At 36.1% G+C, this 18,248-nt stretch overlaps 1 protein-coding gene across 1 annotated transcript in view; it reads right to left on the minus strand.

The window, feature by feature from the left end:
- Positions 1–18,248, minus strand: part of LOC136850139 (sodium-coupled monocarboxylate transporter 1-like) — a 180,676-nt gene that overhangs the window by 141,225 nt on the left and 21,203 nt on the right. Inside the window, exon 2 of the mRNA XM_067123724.1 lies at positions 7,779–7,844. The gene's annotated coding sequence lies outside the window, so the exon portion shown is untranslated. The remainder of the gene's footprint in view (positions 1–7,778; positions 7,845–18,248) is intronic.

An 18,248-nucleotide genomic window follows, 5' to 3' on the forward strand; every position in this document is an offset into this window, starting at 1 on the left:
CTATATATATATATATATATATATATATATATATATATATATATATATATATATATATATATATATATATATATACATATATATATATATATATATATATATACATATATATATATATATATATATATATATATATATATATATATATATATATATATATATATATATATATATATATATATATATATATATATATATATATATATATACATATATATATATACATATATATATATATATATATATATATATATATATAATATATATATATATATATATATATATATATATATATATATATATATATATATACATATATATATATACATATATATATATATATATATATATATATATATATATATATATATATACATATATATATATATATACATATATATATATATATATATATATATATACTATATATATATATATATATATATATATATATATATATATATATATATATATATATATATATATATATATATATATACATATATATATATATATATATATATATATATATATATATATATATATATATATATATATATATATATATATATATATATATATATATATATATATATATATATATATATATATATATATATATATATATATATATATATATATATATATATATATATATATATATATATATATATATATATATATATATATATATATATATATATATATATATATATATATATATATATATATATATATATATATATATATATATATATATATATATATATATATATATATATATATATATATATATATATATAGTATATATATATATACATATATAATATATATATATATATATATATATATATATATAGATATATATATAATATATATATATATATATATATATATATATATATATATATATATATATATATATATATATATATATATATATATATATATATATTTATATATACCCTCTCGATGCTTTCACAGACAAGCAGGACGTCTTTTACACTTCTGTTTTTTTGGTTCGAAGTCCATAAGCTTCCAATTTCCATTAATAAATGTTACCTTGGCAAGGTAACATGTATTTAATAACATTCATTATAGCTTGCTAAATCAAGGATGCTAGTCCTATCTGCTGATGTTTCCATCACGGAGATTAAAGTCAACAGGTAAAAGTTAAATCTGGGTGTTCTATGTGACACCACTGGTGAATGTTGTCACGTGCAGCCATGAAATTCATAAAGTTCTCTTTTACACACAAATTTATTTTTAGTATATTTGCATTACAATTCCCAATCTTCTGGTAAGTATTGGGAACTGATGTAACTGAAATTCTGTAATACTGTATTTCACATGTATCAAATTTATTCTTACAAATACTCTGACAGGGGCAAAATACATGGCCTTCTGAGCTCAACTTTGAACAAGTTTGCTTCCATACGCATTATGGTGCCATAAGAAAAGGACACTTCTCTTTATTTGTAAAATTTTGATACTTTTAGAGTGAATTACATCAGAGGCAAATTTAAACTGGTGCAATTCATTCACTTCCCAATTGTTTTACTTTTCAAAGTGTGCTGTGCTACACATATGAGGTCCGATAGATATGGAATTTATAGTGACATCTATTAAAGTATGTTCATGTTAAAATATAAAGAGTATCTGCAACAAGGAGATTAACTCTCAAGGTCTCTAGGGTCAGAAATTCAGCATGTGATTATTAATCCTGCTTAGAGAGAGAGAGAGAGAGAGAGAGAGAGAGAGAGAGAGAGAGAGAGAGAGAGAGAGAGAGAAAAGTATACCTTCATTTAACCAGACCACTGAGCTGATTAACAGCTCTCCTAAGGCTGGCCCAAAGGATTAGATTTATTTTACGTAGCTAAGAACCAACTGGTTGCCTAGCAACAGGACCTACAGCTTACTGTGGAATCCAAACCACATTGTACCAAGAAATGAATTTCTATCACCAGAAATGAATTCCTCTAATTCTTCATTGGCCGCTCGGATAGTCAAACGCCGGGCCAACAGCATGCTAGCCGAAAGCTCTACCCACCCCTCCAATGAAGAACAGAGAGAGAGAGAGAGAGAGAGAGAGAGAGAGAGAGAGAGAGAGAGAGAGAGAGAGAGAGAGAGAGAGAGAGTATACCTTTTACAGAATCTCTTTCATGCATTGGTTATGTTCCAAGTCATGTCATTAGTGGCTTCTCAGAATTTTGAAGTACATTACCTGATCACACTTATCTCCAAGTATATAAGTATACAGTATACGTTTGATTTAAAAGTCACTCTTGCAAACTGATTGGGGCCATGAAATATTTCACCAGCATACTAGAAGATGCAAACAAGTGTAATGAGACATCATTCAGTGGGTCATTCTAAGGGAACCCACTAAGCACACTTGTAAAAATCATATGATGGCACCCAAGATTGAACAAAATCTCTTTTGAACTTCTACCAACATGTATAAGAGGAGTAAATCATCTCATATAATTTTCTTCATAACACAATGAGGGTCTTTCTTAACGTTTACCATTTCAAATAATATGGTTCTTGCCTCCTTGTTTGGCTTCAATTCTAGTGGTTCCAGTATTGGAATCTCTACATAAGTTTAATACTTCACCTTATTCAAATGGCTCATGTATGGCTTTTTCATCACAGGTGCTAACTGTGGTCTAGTCATTTCTGCTGTTTATTCCAATACTGGAACCATTGGAATTTAAGGCAAAGAAAGCAAGAACTACATTATAGCAAACTCAATTTTCTCACCATCTCCCACGAATATATAATTTCCTATGTAGGCCCAAGCTAGTCACATTTCTGATGAAATACCTTGGGTTGGGCTTGTTGCTCATGGCTACCTGGAAGGACTTCATGACTGAGGCAGAGGAAGTTTAAAGTCTTTTTACAGGGGGTTCCCTTATGAAGGATAACAGAAAGAGAGTTACTGAAGATAAATGACCTCTGAAAAGAAAAGTATTCCCGAGAAGCTCAGCACTCATCTCCTTGATAAGAGTGCCTTTACTTGACACAACTGCAAAATTAAACAGGTCATGGAAGTGTACATCTTTGGACATCATAAGAAAGCCAAAATGCATTTCTTCACAAGCACTGCTCTTAATGTCACTATACTAGAATCAGTGACCTCCCCCTTAGAGGGAACAATTTGTGTCTAAGTTCAAAGCTAAGAAAAGTTCCTAAATGGGTAAAGCTTACAGACTGACCATCTCACAAGAGGGGTTGTATAAACTGCATTGGGGAGAAAATCTCTGGGCAAGAATTCCTTCACAATCTTAGCGTGCATTGCTTTATGTCTAGCTGAAGAACATTGAAAACAGCTCTGCTTTAGTTATACTACACTAAACTTCTCTGTACAAAATAATGGTAACCTTTTTTTAACAAACCTATCTTTTGGGTATTTTCTTTGTTCTAAGTTGATTACTTTCCTAATGCCAACAAAGATGATAACCAGTCACAAAAATGGCTTGCTGACTGGGAGTAGTCTTCCTTATGTCACTCTCTAATTCACATGAAAATATTTAACTCTGGTGGTGAAGGGAGAGCCTCTCTGCTGAAGAGCACAACTAATTCGCACCTAGGATCAAGGATTCTCCAGCTGGCTTGTGATTTATCAATTGAAAGTAGTTGATGAATTGTTCACCCGTCCCTAAACCTTTCCCTTTATTGGATGAGAGTCAAATGGTACACACCAAAAATGTAGATTGTTAAGAGACAAGCAGTAGTGAAGGTCTCACCACAAAAATAAGCTTGTGTCATAGCAAGAGGCAAAAGGATGCCTAGGTTATCCAACTAAAATAGTATTCTATGCACCCTTTAGGAGACAGTCTCTAAGCCTGATAATTGTTGATAGGGTGACTGAATTATCCTACTGAAGCAAATCTACCTTCAAGTCCTTTTCCTGGAAATGTTGGAATTCTAAAAGCTGCAGCTAAATTTTTTCTCATAAAGAAAGATGCTCTAGGCTCTAATTGCAGTATTCCTGATTACATGAAGGTACAAACTTCCTCTCCCCATTTTTCATCCTCACCAAGCAATCTCTTTGCAATGAGTTACTGCTATCAGAGAACACACTCTTAAGTATGTAGCTGTCTAGGTTGCCATTCTCTTGGGGTGAACCAGATCTTGAATTGTTCCGGTTCAACAGTGCTGTAAATATCACACTATTTTTTCATTTCATTAATATACTGTACTAGGTCTCTGATTCTTTGTCCTTAAAATTCATTGCAAGTCCCAGTGCCTAACAGAAAAGCTTAACTACTATGTAAGCAGCTTCAACATATTCCACATAATGAAGCCAAGAAACCAAAAATTATTTTGCATTTTCACAGTAACAAGTTACAGTGGTTTACAGTACACTTTTCTTGGTACAGTACTGGGGAAGGTGGAGGAGGGGGAAGTATATTACATGACAGTAACAGCAATTTGGTTTAGCAGAAAGTCAATAGGAGAAGAGTTAAAATGTAAGCATTATGTAAGCAAATTTAACCTGAAGAGATTTAGTTAGTTGTGTTGACTGATGCCATGAAGGAAGAATGGGAGAGGCAGAGGTGATCAAATAAACCACACAGCAAAATTGCCTCTGCCCAAGGTAAAATCACTCTCACTCCTTAGTTGAGCTGCCCATCCAAAACTTGTGCATCGCCCACACAGTCAAACTATACAGAGAATCAGCAAATACCATCATGCCAAGCAACAACATGAACAAAAGAATACATGTGAAAAACTGGCAAGTAAAATCATAACAAAACTATCTAAATTACTGAATAAAACAGTACTGTTTTTCCAAAAATGGAGTCAAACACTCCAATAAGAAGAATAAGATCACACAACGGACACAGCTAGCTTAGCCTTGTCTGACTGAATTAAGCAGTCTAACTTAACTACAATATACTGTATCCTAAACCACAAAAAAGCAGGGCTTAAGAGTTGAACAGGAGCTAGCCTGATGTAGGTCATGCTAGACAGACCAGCGTGAACCAACGAGAGTAGCTGGAAAAATGTGAAGTTCTTAAAGCATTTAACATAGAAATGTTGCAAAAGGACTGCAACCAAAGCTCTATGAAGTACAGTGCAGTGAAAGGTAAGTGTAACAAAGGGAATCTCATACAGAAAAACAAAGACATAGTAAGTTCACAAATTAACCTTAAACAGCTGGCAGTCAAACATAATTGCCAAACAAGGATTACTAATACAAGGTACCAGTAGCTTACAATAATTTCTGAGCGCCTATGTGGATAGAATGAGAATCATTCTCCTAAATGCCTAAATGGGCTCCTTGAAGGAATCCCTCGCTAATAGCTTCTCTCTCATTATGGATTTGTGATAGTGCTTGTTGGAGGTTTTTGTGTCCCAAAGGCAATTCTGGACTCAAGTGCTTTGCCATGGTGGAGACCGTCTGACTTTGCACAAGAAATTCACTTTTATAACTTTGGTTTGTAATGTTAATACACTACCAGTTCCATCCCTTTCCCAGAGATGTCCAAATAACAAATACATTGGCAAGGTTTACATATCATTCTCTTAATGGAAAGAATTTTATTAATCTAGACAAATTTCTGTTCAGGAAATGTATTCATCAGTGACAAAATTCTATTTTGAGCAAAATCAAATATATAACTTTTGAAAGCAGGCTTAAGCACTCGAGAACAGCAATTTCATAAAACTGCCATTTATTTGTAATACAGCTGTCTGAATATAACACACACTAAGATCCTAAAATTTCTGTTGATTATGATTGTAAAAAGAGGCTACTCCAGTTCTCCATAGTAAGCGACATACTGTATTGTGCTGGTGTATTTCAATATATCATTATAAAAAAAAAAATTCTGTCATATTAATGATTAACCATGGCAACTATAGTATTCACAATTTGAAGGAGACTGTTAATCCCCTATCACTCCATTTATTACAAATAAAACATTTGTATTCTGCACAAGAAGGTAAATTAAACATTGGCATCTGCGCTTTCTAAACATTGAAGCACAGCATACACAAGGTCAATAACAATATGGGGAACGGAAACATTGAATAGTGTAGTAATAATAGCCCTATTACTGCAATTATATTCTATAAATAATCTGAAACTAATTTTGGGCTGCTGGACTCATCTCAGGCTGGCTCCAGGTCAAAATCAATTGGTTAGTTATGACTTGTGTACACTGGAAAGACAGTGGGAAATGTTTCCATAAAAACAGTTTCCAATGTGTGCAAATTTAAGGATTTAATCTGTTGTTAGTATTACAACAGCATCACACTAAAGATTTTTACAACACGTCTGGTATAAAATTTAATATACCATTATGGGGAGATACCTAATAAATATCTTACATGGCATTTAAGATAAACACAGCCATTCATCGTATGTACGACTGGGGAATGTAACTGACCAATCATTAAAATTCAAATACAAAAATACAGCTTTCCATGTCATGTAATTTTTTAAATTCACCTCCATTCTTGGTCAAATGATAACATGAAAGTTCAAAACTCAGGAATTAGATTAGTTTCCTGTAGCCAATTTACAAATGGCAGCTCCAGCAAGTGAATTATTGATAACTACAAGCCTGCATTTATATAGTTTATAGTCTAGTGTGCAGCTTAAGATTTACTCTGCAGTGCACACTAAATTCAATCAGCTCCTGGGAAAGCAAGGTTAATGGTAGTTTGAAGCCCAGACTTGGGGTGTTTCCTCATTCTCATCCATATAAACATGAAGTGAAGCTGGAAAAGCATGTTAAATAACTTTACAGATTCATTTAAGCAGAAGAGTTTCTCTCTGCACTTAAGTATAAAATTGTGGGTACTTATAAGAGTTGTACACAAACAGTACTTAAATGTATTGTAAATGCCTCTTGTGAGGTTAAGAGGTTAAAGACAAAATAAAAATTGCCTTCCACATCAAGCATGCAAAGAAACAAGATGCTCTATATCTTGTCTGGCAAATTACTCATCATATAATTGTACTAAAATAAGATCCATTTGGTGATTTATGCACAATTCCACTTAGGTTCAAGGTAACAATTTAATACAGTTTACATTCTATTTACTGTACTGCTTTTACCAGGTTACCTGCTATGTTATCAAGAAAACACCTCTTGAAGAATTTGACTATACATCCAATTGACACAACATTTGTAAACAGTTAGAGACTGCATTTGCATTAGTCTCAATGCAAGCTGCTCACATTCCCATTCTATCACATAAGCACCTGCCTTTGGGCAAAAAGCTTTCTAAAAGAATTTCAAACTGAAATACAGTACTGACTGCACCAAAAACTTGGTATTCAAAAAGTTTTTCATAAAAAATAACTGGCACTGCTTGTTTAAAAATGTTAACAAAAATTATAAAATAAAAAAAAATAGAGTATTCACATTAATTGTTATTTTACTATAATTATATATCTTGTAAGCACATATAAACATATCCTTAATTTAGGTTCAGCTTTTATAAGAGCACAATTACAACTACATAAGGTATACAACATTATCTACAAATACAGGTAGCTCTACTGTGTTACTGTACTGGATACCTGTTTTTAATGCTAGTAACTACAATGTGTAAAACTTAAGAAAAAAATCTTTCTGGTACTGAAAAGAAAATCCTGTGCTGAGCTTAGGTAGCATCAAATTATTCCATGAGTGCTGTCTCAAATCATCAATTATTAATATTGTAAAAGACCTAACACAAACATAATAGACACCTTGCCTACATTTGTTAACCTAACTGAAGAAAATCAGTTAGTACGTAAAACATTCAGTTCATACCAGTGAATCACGATGGTGAACGGCTACTTTCTTTCTCCACTTCAGATTCTTATACCACCATGGTTCCTGAAAGATACAATTATACTCTATTAAATATAATGAGTAAAAATGTACAAGAGACCCTGAATTTAATGCTAAGTCAAGGAAAACAAAAGTGAGAAGAGTTCCACAGCTTGGCAGCAGAGGTAAAAGAAAAGTGCACCAAACTGTGCAAATATGGAAAACAGTATTACAAGTATTAATCAAATCACCTTAAGCTAATAAAAAACATTATTCATAACCTTATGTCTTGTTAATTCCAAATATCATATTCTTTACGGTTTCAGATATTGCTTTAGACTTGCCTGAAATTTCATATTCAGGACTTTTTACAAAGCAGGTCACCTTCCCATTCAAAAGAAAAATTTTTAAATACACAGGCAGTCCCCAGTTCACGATGGGGGCTCTGTTCCTATGCCGCAGTGTAAACCGAAAATCGCCGTAAACAGAAAAATCATTGAAAATCGTCAAAAATCCTAAGAAAATCTTATATACTTTTAATGCTTTGGGTGTATTGACAATGATGTAAACTGCTTTTTTATTGAGTTTTTCATAAAAAAAAACTCCAAATTTTGATTATTCTGCCGTTTTGTAGCCATATTTCTTCTGTCGGATCAGTGTTGTGAGCGTCATAAACCAGGAACATGTGTCGTAAACCGGGAAATAATTTCTGGTGAATATACTTAAAAAGCATCGTAACCTCGGAACGTTGTAAGCTGGACCTGTCGTAACCCGGGGACTGCCTGTACAAACTTAGATTAAAAACAATGCAGGCCAAAGTCAAACTTCTGTCATTTCAGCGCCTCTGAAATTCCATTAAATTTCTTCATGGATCTAAAAATTTCAGATGTTTTCTGCCGACATAAAAATAAGTTTTCTTAGTTACTAAGGGCAATGCTTGTAAAGGAGGGCAGCAAATTTTTACATGAAATCTTCCACCATCATGTAGTCAAGATAACGCTGCAGTAATTCCTTATTGTTTTATTGAGATTTAAGCATACAGTACTGACCATGGACTAACCTTTATCTTGTGAAAATATTTCATAACATAACCTATCCATTATGTAATGTGAAAATATAAAGGCTGTGAATCCCTCTTGAGTGGAAACTGTGATACATCCCCTTATCAATATGAAGTAAAGTTCACATGAAAATTTCCTATTGAGAGTACCACTTATTGTCTTGCATGGTATCGTATGTGGAACACTGTAGATGGTGCCAAAGGTTCCTCGCAGCATTCCTTCAGTCCCAGCTGCATTGCTTTCCACCTTTCATTTTTTTATCTGTTCTCTCCAGTCTACCTTTATCTGATTGTATAACGTCTTTATATTTACCCCTTATGAATTTTTAACATATTCAAGAATGAATACTTCTGGCAAAGCAGTGCCAATCTTCAAATGATGAAGATTGCAGGAGAGAGTGGAAAGTAAGATGGAGGAAAGAGAATATGAAAGGAGGTACAGTAAAAGGAACGAATGGGGTCGCAGCTAAGGGCCGAAGGCATGCTGCAAAGAACCTTAAGTAATGCCCACAGTGTGCACTGCATGAGGTGCACTGACAGCACTAACCCAGTAAGGGGTACTTAAGGTAGTGAGGGGGCAAAACCAAATTGCACTTCTATTGTGCCGCATTAATCCCATCCTCAAGTGACAAATCGTCAAAGCACTAAATGAAGTTGCAACAGCTCTCACATTATGAATGTTTACCTTAAATGAAGGTAAAAGGTATGAAGCTAGTTCTCGTGCAGTAGCCTAATCAAATATGTCACAGAGAACCTCGTGTTCTTTGACAAAGGCATTCTAGGTTTCTAAAACCACAAAACAAGAGGTTAACTTTGCCTCTTCCAGGCTTAACCTTTGACAAAGACATTCTAGGTTTTCTGAAACTCCAGGCTTAACCTTTGACAAAGATGTTCTAGGTTTCTAAAATCATAAAATAAAATGATAACTGCCTCTTCCAGGCGTAACCTATCCAAGCAAGTTTTAATCGCCCCAACAGGACAGAGAAGTGTTTCTTCTTCCCCACCACAGAGGTTAAGTTGGAATTCTTACAGTTCTCTGAAAAACTTAGCCTCAACATCATTCTCAGCTCTAAGGCAATAAGATAAAATGACATTCCCTTTACAACAGCCTTAAGGAGAGTGCTTGAAATAAATTTACTCTTTTAATTACCAGTGGTGCTAAATAAAATGTTTCAGAGTAAATAATTCAATGGAACTCATTCCAGAGGCTCAAAAGAATCTGCAGATAAAACTCAGACCTGCATCTAAATTCCAGACAGAGACTGATACTGAGTTGAAGGGGCTTCAATCTCACCCGATCTCAACAACTTAAGGTGCTGATCATCAGCCAGATATAATAGCACATGACACAATACTGAAAGTAGACAGCGAAAAAGTCTTACCACAGTATATCTAAGAAAGCAGAGAAACTTTAATGTCTACAAGGTTCCAGGTGCTGGAAATTCTTCTAGAACAGCACCCTGATCAATACACAAACCACTGCTTCTGACACACGGCCACAGTTGTTTTTCACTTGATTAAGGATAGAACCCATGAAACCTTTGAAAATCCCCTAACTGGGAGGAGACAGTCAAGTACCTCCAAGCAGTTAAGTGCGAGATGCAGAAGTTAGTGGAAGTGCATGGAACTCTGTAGTCTGAGTCAATTTTCCTTTAATGGAAGAATAAGAGACATCTACTGAGAGAGCTAGAAAGTTCCATAATAATTTTCTCTAAGGTTACTAAGGCTCTACAGGACTCACTGAGCAATTCTTGAACTTGATATTTGCTTAATACTTCCTTAGTGTAGATAGAGGGGGAAGGCCTATGAGTCTGAATCAGGCCAAACTTAAAGAAACACATCCACTGCTCAAGCCTGAGGGCCATCAAAGGAGTAGTAATCGACAAGCTGTTCCTGTTCATCTGCATGCTAATAAGTCTACATCTGAGCGCTCCTCCAGTCCCACAGCAACTGTCAAACTTGTGGATGTAATGGCCACTCTGTAGGTAGTTTTATTCTTTCTGAATCCCCATCACACTGTCCTTCCACAGAAAGAATTATCAGACCAATATCATATTGTTCATTTCACTCAAAGAAACAAACTTTCCACTATGACTTTGTGGATCTTTCCTAGATAGTGACCCCCACGTGTTTTAACTCGGTTTGTATCCACCTTTGCAGCATGTTTAGTACAAGCCTGTTGGGAATTATCATGAAAACATAAACAAGACTGTAAATATCATAAAGATAAAGGCCCCCAAGAAATATTACAGTAATCCCAGATAACAACCCCCAAAAACCCTTGGGGATCACTGCTGAATCTAGGAAAGATCAGACTTTGTTTCTAACCAGAGATAAACCTGCTAAGCATCTTCGATGGTTTTTCCACTGTCCTGACATCTAGTAAGTTTTACCAGGTGTACAATAGTGCTGACCATTCTATGTTGTATGTAAGTGTAATGACACTAGTCAAAATTCTCTGTTTCATGTTAAACAACAGAGGGGAAAAAACCTGGACATAGGTTTAAGAATACAATGGTCAACTCTTGGTTTCAGAGTCCCTCCTACAGAAACTGGTGACAATGATGGTCCTGGATTACTTACAAGTTTAATGAACATTAGCAGAAAGTCATAATCTCTTATGCTGAGACTGTACTGTAATTGAGCCTGATTATTCTGACAAAATCCCCAGTGAGGCCATGTTTCCTGACAAAGAAAACCCTTACCACTTGGAGAGCTTCCTTCAGGGCTAAAATTCTTCAAGAAGCAAGTGCCTATTCATCTTCTGACAGACAATCCTGCAAATTTCAAGTATCATAGCCACATCATTAGATAAGAATGAGGAGGAGTTAGGGAAGTTGACTGAAAATCGTAATGCACAGAGAGACTGGACCAGGTGAAGCAACAAATCCTTAGTCTTTGAAATACTGTCAACAGAATTGGCCAACTTGAACCAGTGACCTCAGTACAAAAGATTTCTTGCTCCTAAAAATCGACACCACAACAAATTCCCCGTGAATACTTATAGAGGCGTTGTACATGAGCCCAAACAAAGCACCTTGAACAGCAATACCTCCTCTGTAAATACACCTCAAAGGAACTTGCATGGGTGAGAATGTACTGGTATGAGAAAAATGTCTCCTGCACGTCCACCAACACATCTAATTGTTCTTTTGGAAAGTCATTAAAACCATACTGGAAAAACCAAAAAGCATGGGGACAGACATGTAAAGTTATTCAGTTTCAATGTGCCCAACAAAGCCGTCAATCTCCAGTTGCTTATGGAGCTAGGAAAAAGTCAAGAGGAAAAATCCAGGTGAATTATCACTTGGTCCATTTCATTCTCTCTAGTTTGCAGCCTCCTACTAAAGAATGAGAGACTTTGCTGGAGAACACAAAGGAACAGCTATTGGAGACTAAACCAGTGGAGGGTAACCTAAAAGGAATCATAACTCTCCTTCACTGCCTCCACCACAAAGTTCTGCTTCCAAGTCTCTCCAAGCATGCCAGGAGGGTTGCAAGTAGCCATCTACCAGAACCTGATGGCTGAACTTATCCCCAAGGTATAAACGAGACTTAGATTAATATCTTTTACAACTGTTATTCTTATGTATATATGCCCCCTAAAATGCTTATAACAATGATTTACTAATTTTAAAATATTAATATTAATGTAAACACAGCAAAATATCTATAAAATATTTAATACAAATTAAATAAATCTGTCTTAAGAACGTTGACAACTAATCAAGTTACCCCTGTACTGTATACATAAGCATAGCCATTTTCTCTTATAATACATAAGTTGTTCCATTTTCTTTATATACTGGTAAAAACAATCAAAATTATCACTAATTTGCTTTTTTTCGTAGAGCAACACTGTTTTATTCACTAATTACTGTATTTTTTCATATTGTGTTCATAACTAAATACAGATTTTTATGATAAAAATAATTTACAGTGTACTTCTTATACTGTACAGTAGTATTGTTATCTACAAAATCCCCGAATTAGTGAAAGTTTCCCAGCAGAAAAGTGAATACAGGTAATGTGTTCCACAAAACCCGCGACAAAATGAAGCGCAAAAAAGCGGGGTAGCACTGTGTATTCTTCCTTATTGCCTTAACCTGTGCAGCACTAGCCTGCAGCATCAGAAAATATTTAAAAACTAACACTCTTCCTCGCTACACTCCCATTGGCACCAAAAACCCTTAAAGCTGGCTTCAAAATCTCCCTAAGCTGGCACCAAAAGCACACTGAACTGGCACCTCAACCTCTTTGAAGAGGCAAGATACTGAGCAAAAGTTCAATAAAAGACAAAAACTTCAACAACCTAAACTGCGATTCCATTTCAGCATGTCCAAAGCACTTGTCAGTCTCGAGTTCATCTCTTCAAGGAAAGAGAAAAGAACACTGAATCTTCTACCGAAGACAGCTTAAGCGCCAATTAAGTGCCTGTATTGCAAGAGGCAGTGTCCCGTGACTTCATAAAAGTCCCGGCAGACCTATATGCAGCTTTGTGTGCCTGACTACGAGAAAACTTATGAAATGCGTTCTAATTGAAGGAGAAAGCTTAGGTTCTCTTCTCTAAATAATTAAAGGGCACCGAAATACTCGAAGACAAGAGAGATCTATTCTCTATGTGTGGCCTCTTTCCTCAACTATATGAGGATACAGCAAAATGCAACGCTCCAGCACACGTCGCTCAAACTGGAGATCCCCCAATTCAAACTCTTCTTCTGCCAGAAGGCGACAGCTGGCAACACGAATCTGAAGCAACTCAGCTGAGTCCACAAGAGTCAGCTGAGCAAAACAAAATGGTAATTGTTGGGAAGCTGGGAAGAGGGGGGGGGGAAAGAGGAGTTACGACGGCACCCCTGCCTCGTACAAAAGAGAGTCAACATACTTGAGAGCATTCCAATACGACACATCCTTAGAGAGCTATGTAGTTAGAATAATATCTAGCTTGGAAACAACAGAGGCTGCTGAAACCATGACAGATTTGGAAAGAGAAACATTAACCAAGCAGAGTAAGAGATTTGCCGACAGCCGAAGAAAAAGCATGTAAAGAATGGACAAGCACATTTCGACTAAGAAAGAGGAATAGGCTAGCAGACAAGGACTTAGAATGAGCAAAAGATGAAGAGATTGGTTAAACACTCGACCGAGTTGACATAACATCAGAATAAGTAAAACTCGCTATAGACACATTATTTTTAATAAAACTGTCTAGTATACCTATATAACTAGCCCTATCGGTGCTAACCTCATACTAGGTGCCAATGACAGCATTAGTCACATACACAGAGAAGATTAACATGGTGCTACTTTGGCTTGTTATCTAAGCATCACCTACTCCGAGGTGCTAGTACTAAACATGGTGGAAGCTCCTTGGGATGCCATGTTTAGTACTAGCCCCTTGGGGATCAAAGTGTTATATACACCCATTTTTATATTATGGGGTCGATAAATTACACATATTAATAAACGATATCTTCGTGTGGCCATCTACATTTACCATAAGGTGTTTAGTACTACCACCGAGTAGGTGACGCATAGATAACAAGCCAAAGTGGCAATGATTAATGTTTACCAAAAAGGTCTTTCGGCTAGCGCATTACAGTATACGAGCCTATGAGTGTGAAAACCGGAGGCAGGTGACAGAGGGCACACAATCACATCACCCAGACAACCGATCCGGTTCCCTGGCAGCGGACTCTTCCAACTGTCGCAGGGCAGTCCTAGGCTCAAGCTACAGGTGGGTGAGGTCACCGACACCTACACCTCACCTCTCATAAGGAACGCGAAAATGATCGCACAACATGGGGGGAACCCGGACCGGTTCCCTAACCAATTCAGACAAACCTTTTACTGACCAAAATAAGGTTTGCATCCTGTTCTAAATTCTCAATACACTTTTCCTGAACCGAAAGGGGAGTGGAAGGCGGAGCTAAAGAGGAAGCCTCAGCACTAACTAAAGCATTAGCAGAGGAAAAGCCTAGACTGAGTGTGGATAACTACATACCAAGGAACTGGAGAAGGGGGAGAATTGACAGGTTGATAACCTGACCTAACTAATGGCTTTTGCAATCTATCTGCTTCCTTCTCTTCCTGTACTAATGAATGTAAGCAGAAAGTCCTTCAAAAATCCCTGCTTCCTCACATCTATTCCCAAAATCACACTTTATGCCATTGCACCCAGCATAAACAGTGTGTACCTCCTAAATAATCAACATCCTGCTAATATAATAATCATTCCTACAGAACCTGACATTCTTAGCCTTGATTCCAGTGGAGGCATCCTAGGAAAAATAAATGCATAGTACAGTACCATGGTAGCAGCAAACAGCCATGAAATACCAACAAGCACCTATACACAATGGTGGCAAGGAGAATTCTTACAAGAGCTAAACCATTCGAAACACACCTGGTGGAGAACAGGTGTACTAAACAGTCATCTGGGCAGCCATTCGATCTTTTGTTTGAATGCCGATTCACCTATCAGTACAGAGATATAAGCTAACTTTAGCAGTATGTAAATTCATCCTGAACAATCTATCTTATTCAACTGCTTCTCATGTGTTTTGAGCATATACCTTTACTGCTGTTAGCACTATTCAGTCATATTTTCACTAACCTCAAAAACCCTGTTTCTCAATGTCCCAAAAATTATAATCAAAAGTGCCTACAGGTTAAGCATACCGTACATCAACCAATTAGAAAAACATAAGCATCATGTGTTAGCTGATAAAGTAAATTTTGTTATACAATGACCAGATTTCTAGGCCATAAGGCAAGGCAATGGGTTCATTTAAACTTTCAACAGAATGGCCTTTTATCTGATAAAGGTAAGAGCCATAAAAATAATAACTATAAAAAACTGTTTTCAATGCCTATCATAGCTGGTTTTGCTTCTAAAACCACTCTCATCACTAAGGCTCTTTGGTCAGATTTTCCTTTTGTTAGCAATTTATAGAGGAAATATAAATGTAGACCACATAAATGATGTGTCCAATTAAAATAAAACTGGAGAAATATGAGCAAAACATTGTTGAATAAAACAGGCACTGCAGAAATTAAATGGACCTACTTTTATACATACAGTAGCACCGCAACTAACAAGACATTTTGAGTCTGGTTTTCTGATGAGTAACAAAGTCCGTTGAGTAAGATGGACCCTATATCTGACAGTTAACATCTATTCCACATCATTCCTAACCTACACTATCCTGTTCTTTAAATTTAACACTCAATTTAAGTGATTTATTTATAAATGTATGACACCTTAAATGGTAGCTAACCAAAAAAATAGTACCTGTATCTAGTAATAATGTAGCTTTTGAATACAATGGTCTGTTAAGATGAGGAGGTACCATATGAAATCGCGCTTGGAAAATATAATAAGGCAAGATTCAGGATTCATTCATTCACCTTGTATGCACAACAAGCAAAAAATCCTATACTGTATAGTGCTTCACAAGGTGTTTTCACCTTGTGGTATCAATAGAGACACATAAAACATACCATTTCTAATTTATAAATCTCTTACCATCAATAACTAAATAACTAACACATATATATGGACTGGACTGAATTCACGAAATGTAGGCAGCCAAGCCAAGCACTGGGGCACTTTCAGCCATTGAACGCTTAACATATACATATTGATAATGGGACAAAACTAATTACAAGGAGTCAATACATCCTAACCTAACTCAACCTGCTGTTCAAATATTTAAAAAACAAACTATACCTAGTTATAGTAAATATCCCATACCCTAGTCCTAAGTATTTAGCTGGTTTCATGGAAAATGAGGGTTCAATGTTTCTTGAAACGGTAATTCTATACATTAGCTCCACGCCTGTTTTTACCCTTTCAACTGGTTTTTTTCTACACTTTTAGGGGTTCTGATACTGGCGGTGCATCTGTTTGTTGTCGGCCAATTGGAATGTCCCTTCGCCATGTTTAGTACTGGCCTGGGGGGGGGGTACCCAAACATTAACAAGTTATTGCACTTGCCGGACGGGATATGAACCGTTCGAAACAGACGTAGCCGTGCTCTGTCTTGTGAAGATCGCGTATGGAAACCCCTTGTTGGATGGACTTCAGGGGTTAATTACAGGTTAATTAGGCTCGAGCGCCAAAAATGAAAGGTAAATTCATAATTAGCAACCAAAAAACTGTAGAAAAAGTAAAGTTATAGCACTGTCGGCTGCGCAGAGCTACTATATAGTTCTACCCTTGAAACCTCCATTCCATCTCATCTCACTTGTTCTGATGTCATATAATAATCTATAATTAAAAAGATGTAAGGTTCTGGCTAAGCATTTGATGGAATTGTTTATCTAACAATGTACTGAATAATTTTCTACCTAACCTAGGACTGAACCTAGGACTCTCAAGTGAAATGCAAGGGTACCTTTTACTTAAGAGTCTTGGGATTGATCCTGATGTGAGACACATATTTATTTCTACATCACAAGTGATCATATGTTGATTTCCTAAGTATTGAATTTTAAATTATAAGCTACATCAAATCAACTGAACAGGAATTATAAGTTAGGCCTAAGTTATTATACCTCTTGAACACTAAGTATTAGGCCTATGCAAAGAGAGGGTATTCCCTTGTCATTTCTCTTTTAAAAACTTAAACTACTGTACTGTACTTTCATTTCATTACACTTACCACCTTCAGGTGCACTCCAGAGAGTTACCGTTCGAGCCTTTTTGTTCCTTTCACATGAATCAGCAACTTTATATGTCACTGGCACTTGTCCATTTACTGGGCCAGAAACAACCTGGCTGACACCTACAGGTTCTGGACTAGGCCTATTCGAACTTTCCCGACCCTCCTGCATCACATGTGGGTAAAGTCTCGCAGTTTCTGCGAGAAAAGCATGTAGGCGCGTAGCTCTGTCGGGAAAGGAATGCAGAAACATGTAATGTGCAAGATAGTCTTCCCTGTATTTTCTTCTCATACCCCTTTGCGAAATGTAGTCCTTAACATCGCCCCACAGCCGGAAGATTCTCTGTGTTTGTGCACCACTTTGAGAACCAACAAAATTCTTAGTCACGTCTGCTACCTGGTGCTTATACCCTAGAGAATTCAAGCCTAGTTCAGCTGCCCACTCTCTCGAGTGAATCTCAGTCCCAGGTGAAACAAACTTACGAATTATGGCGACGATTGCGTTTCTATCCCGTTCATCTCGGAGGGGCACTAAAAAACACCTGGGCCTACTGGAGACAGGCCCATGTTCAATACCGCCTAACACCCAGCTGTTACACTCCTGTTCATCTTCACGTGTGCTTGGGCCTATTCTATTCATATCAACTTCCACAACAGCGCCAGGGCCCCCTATGGGAGGCTGTCGCTCACAGAAAGCCTTTGCTACCTGTGAGCAATACAACCGCCAATTCACTGCGGTTGTAC

Source organism: Macrobrachium rosenbergii, chromosome 21, assembly GCF_040412425.1.
Source record: "Macrobrachium rosenbergii isolate ZJJX-2024 chromosome 21, ASM4041242v1, whole genome shotgun sequence".
NCBI classification, from domain to species: domain Eukaryota; kingdom Metazoa; phylum Arthropoda; class Malacostraca; order Decapoda; family Palaemonidae; genus Macrobrachium; species Macrobrachium rosenbergii.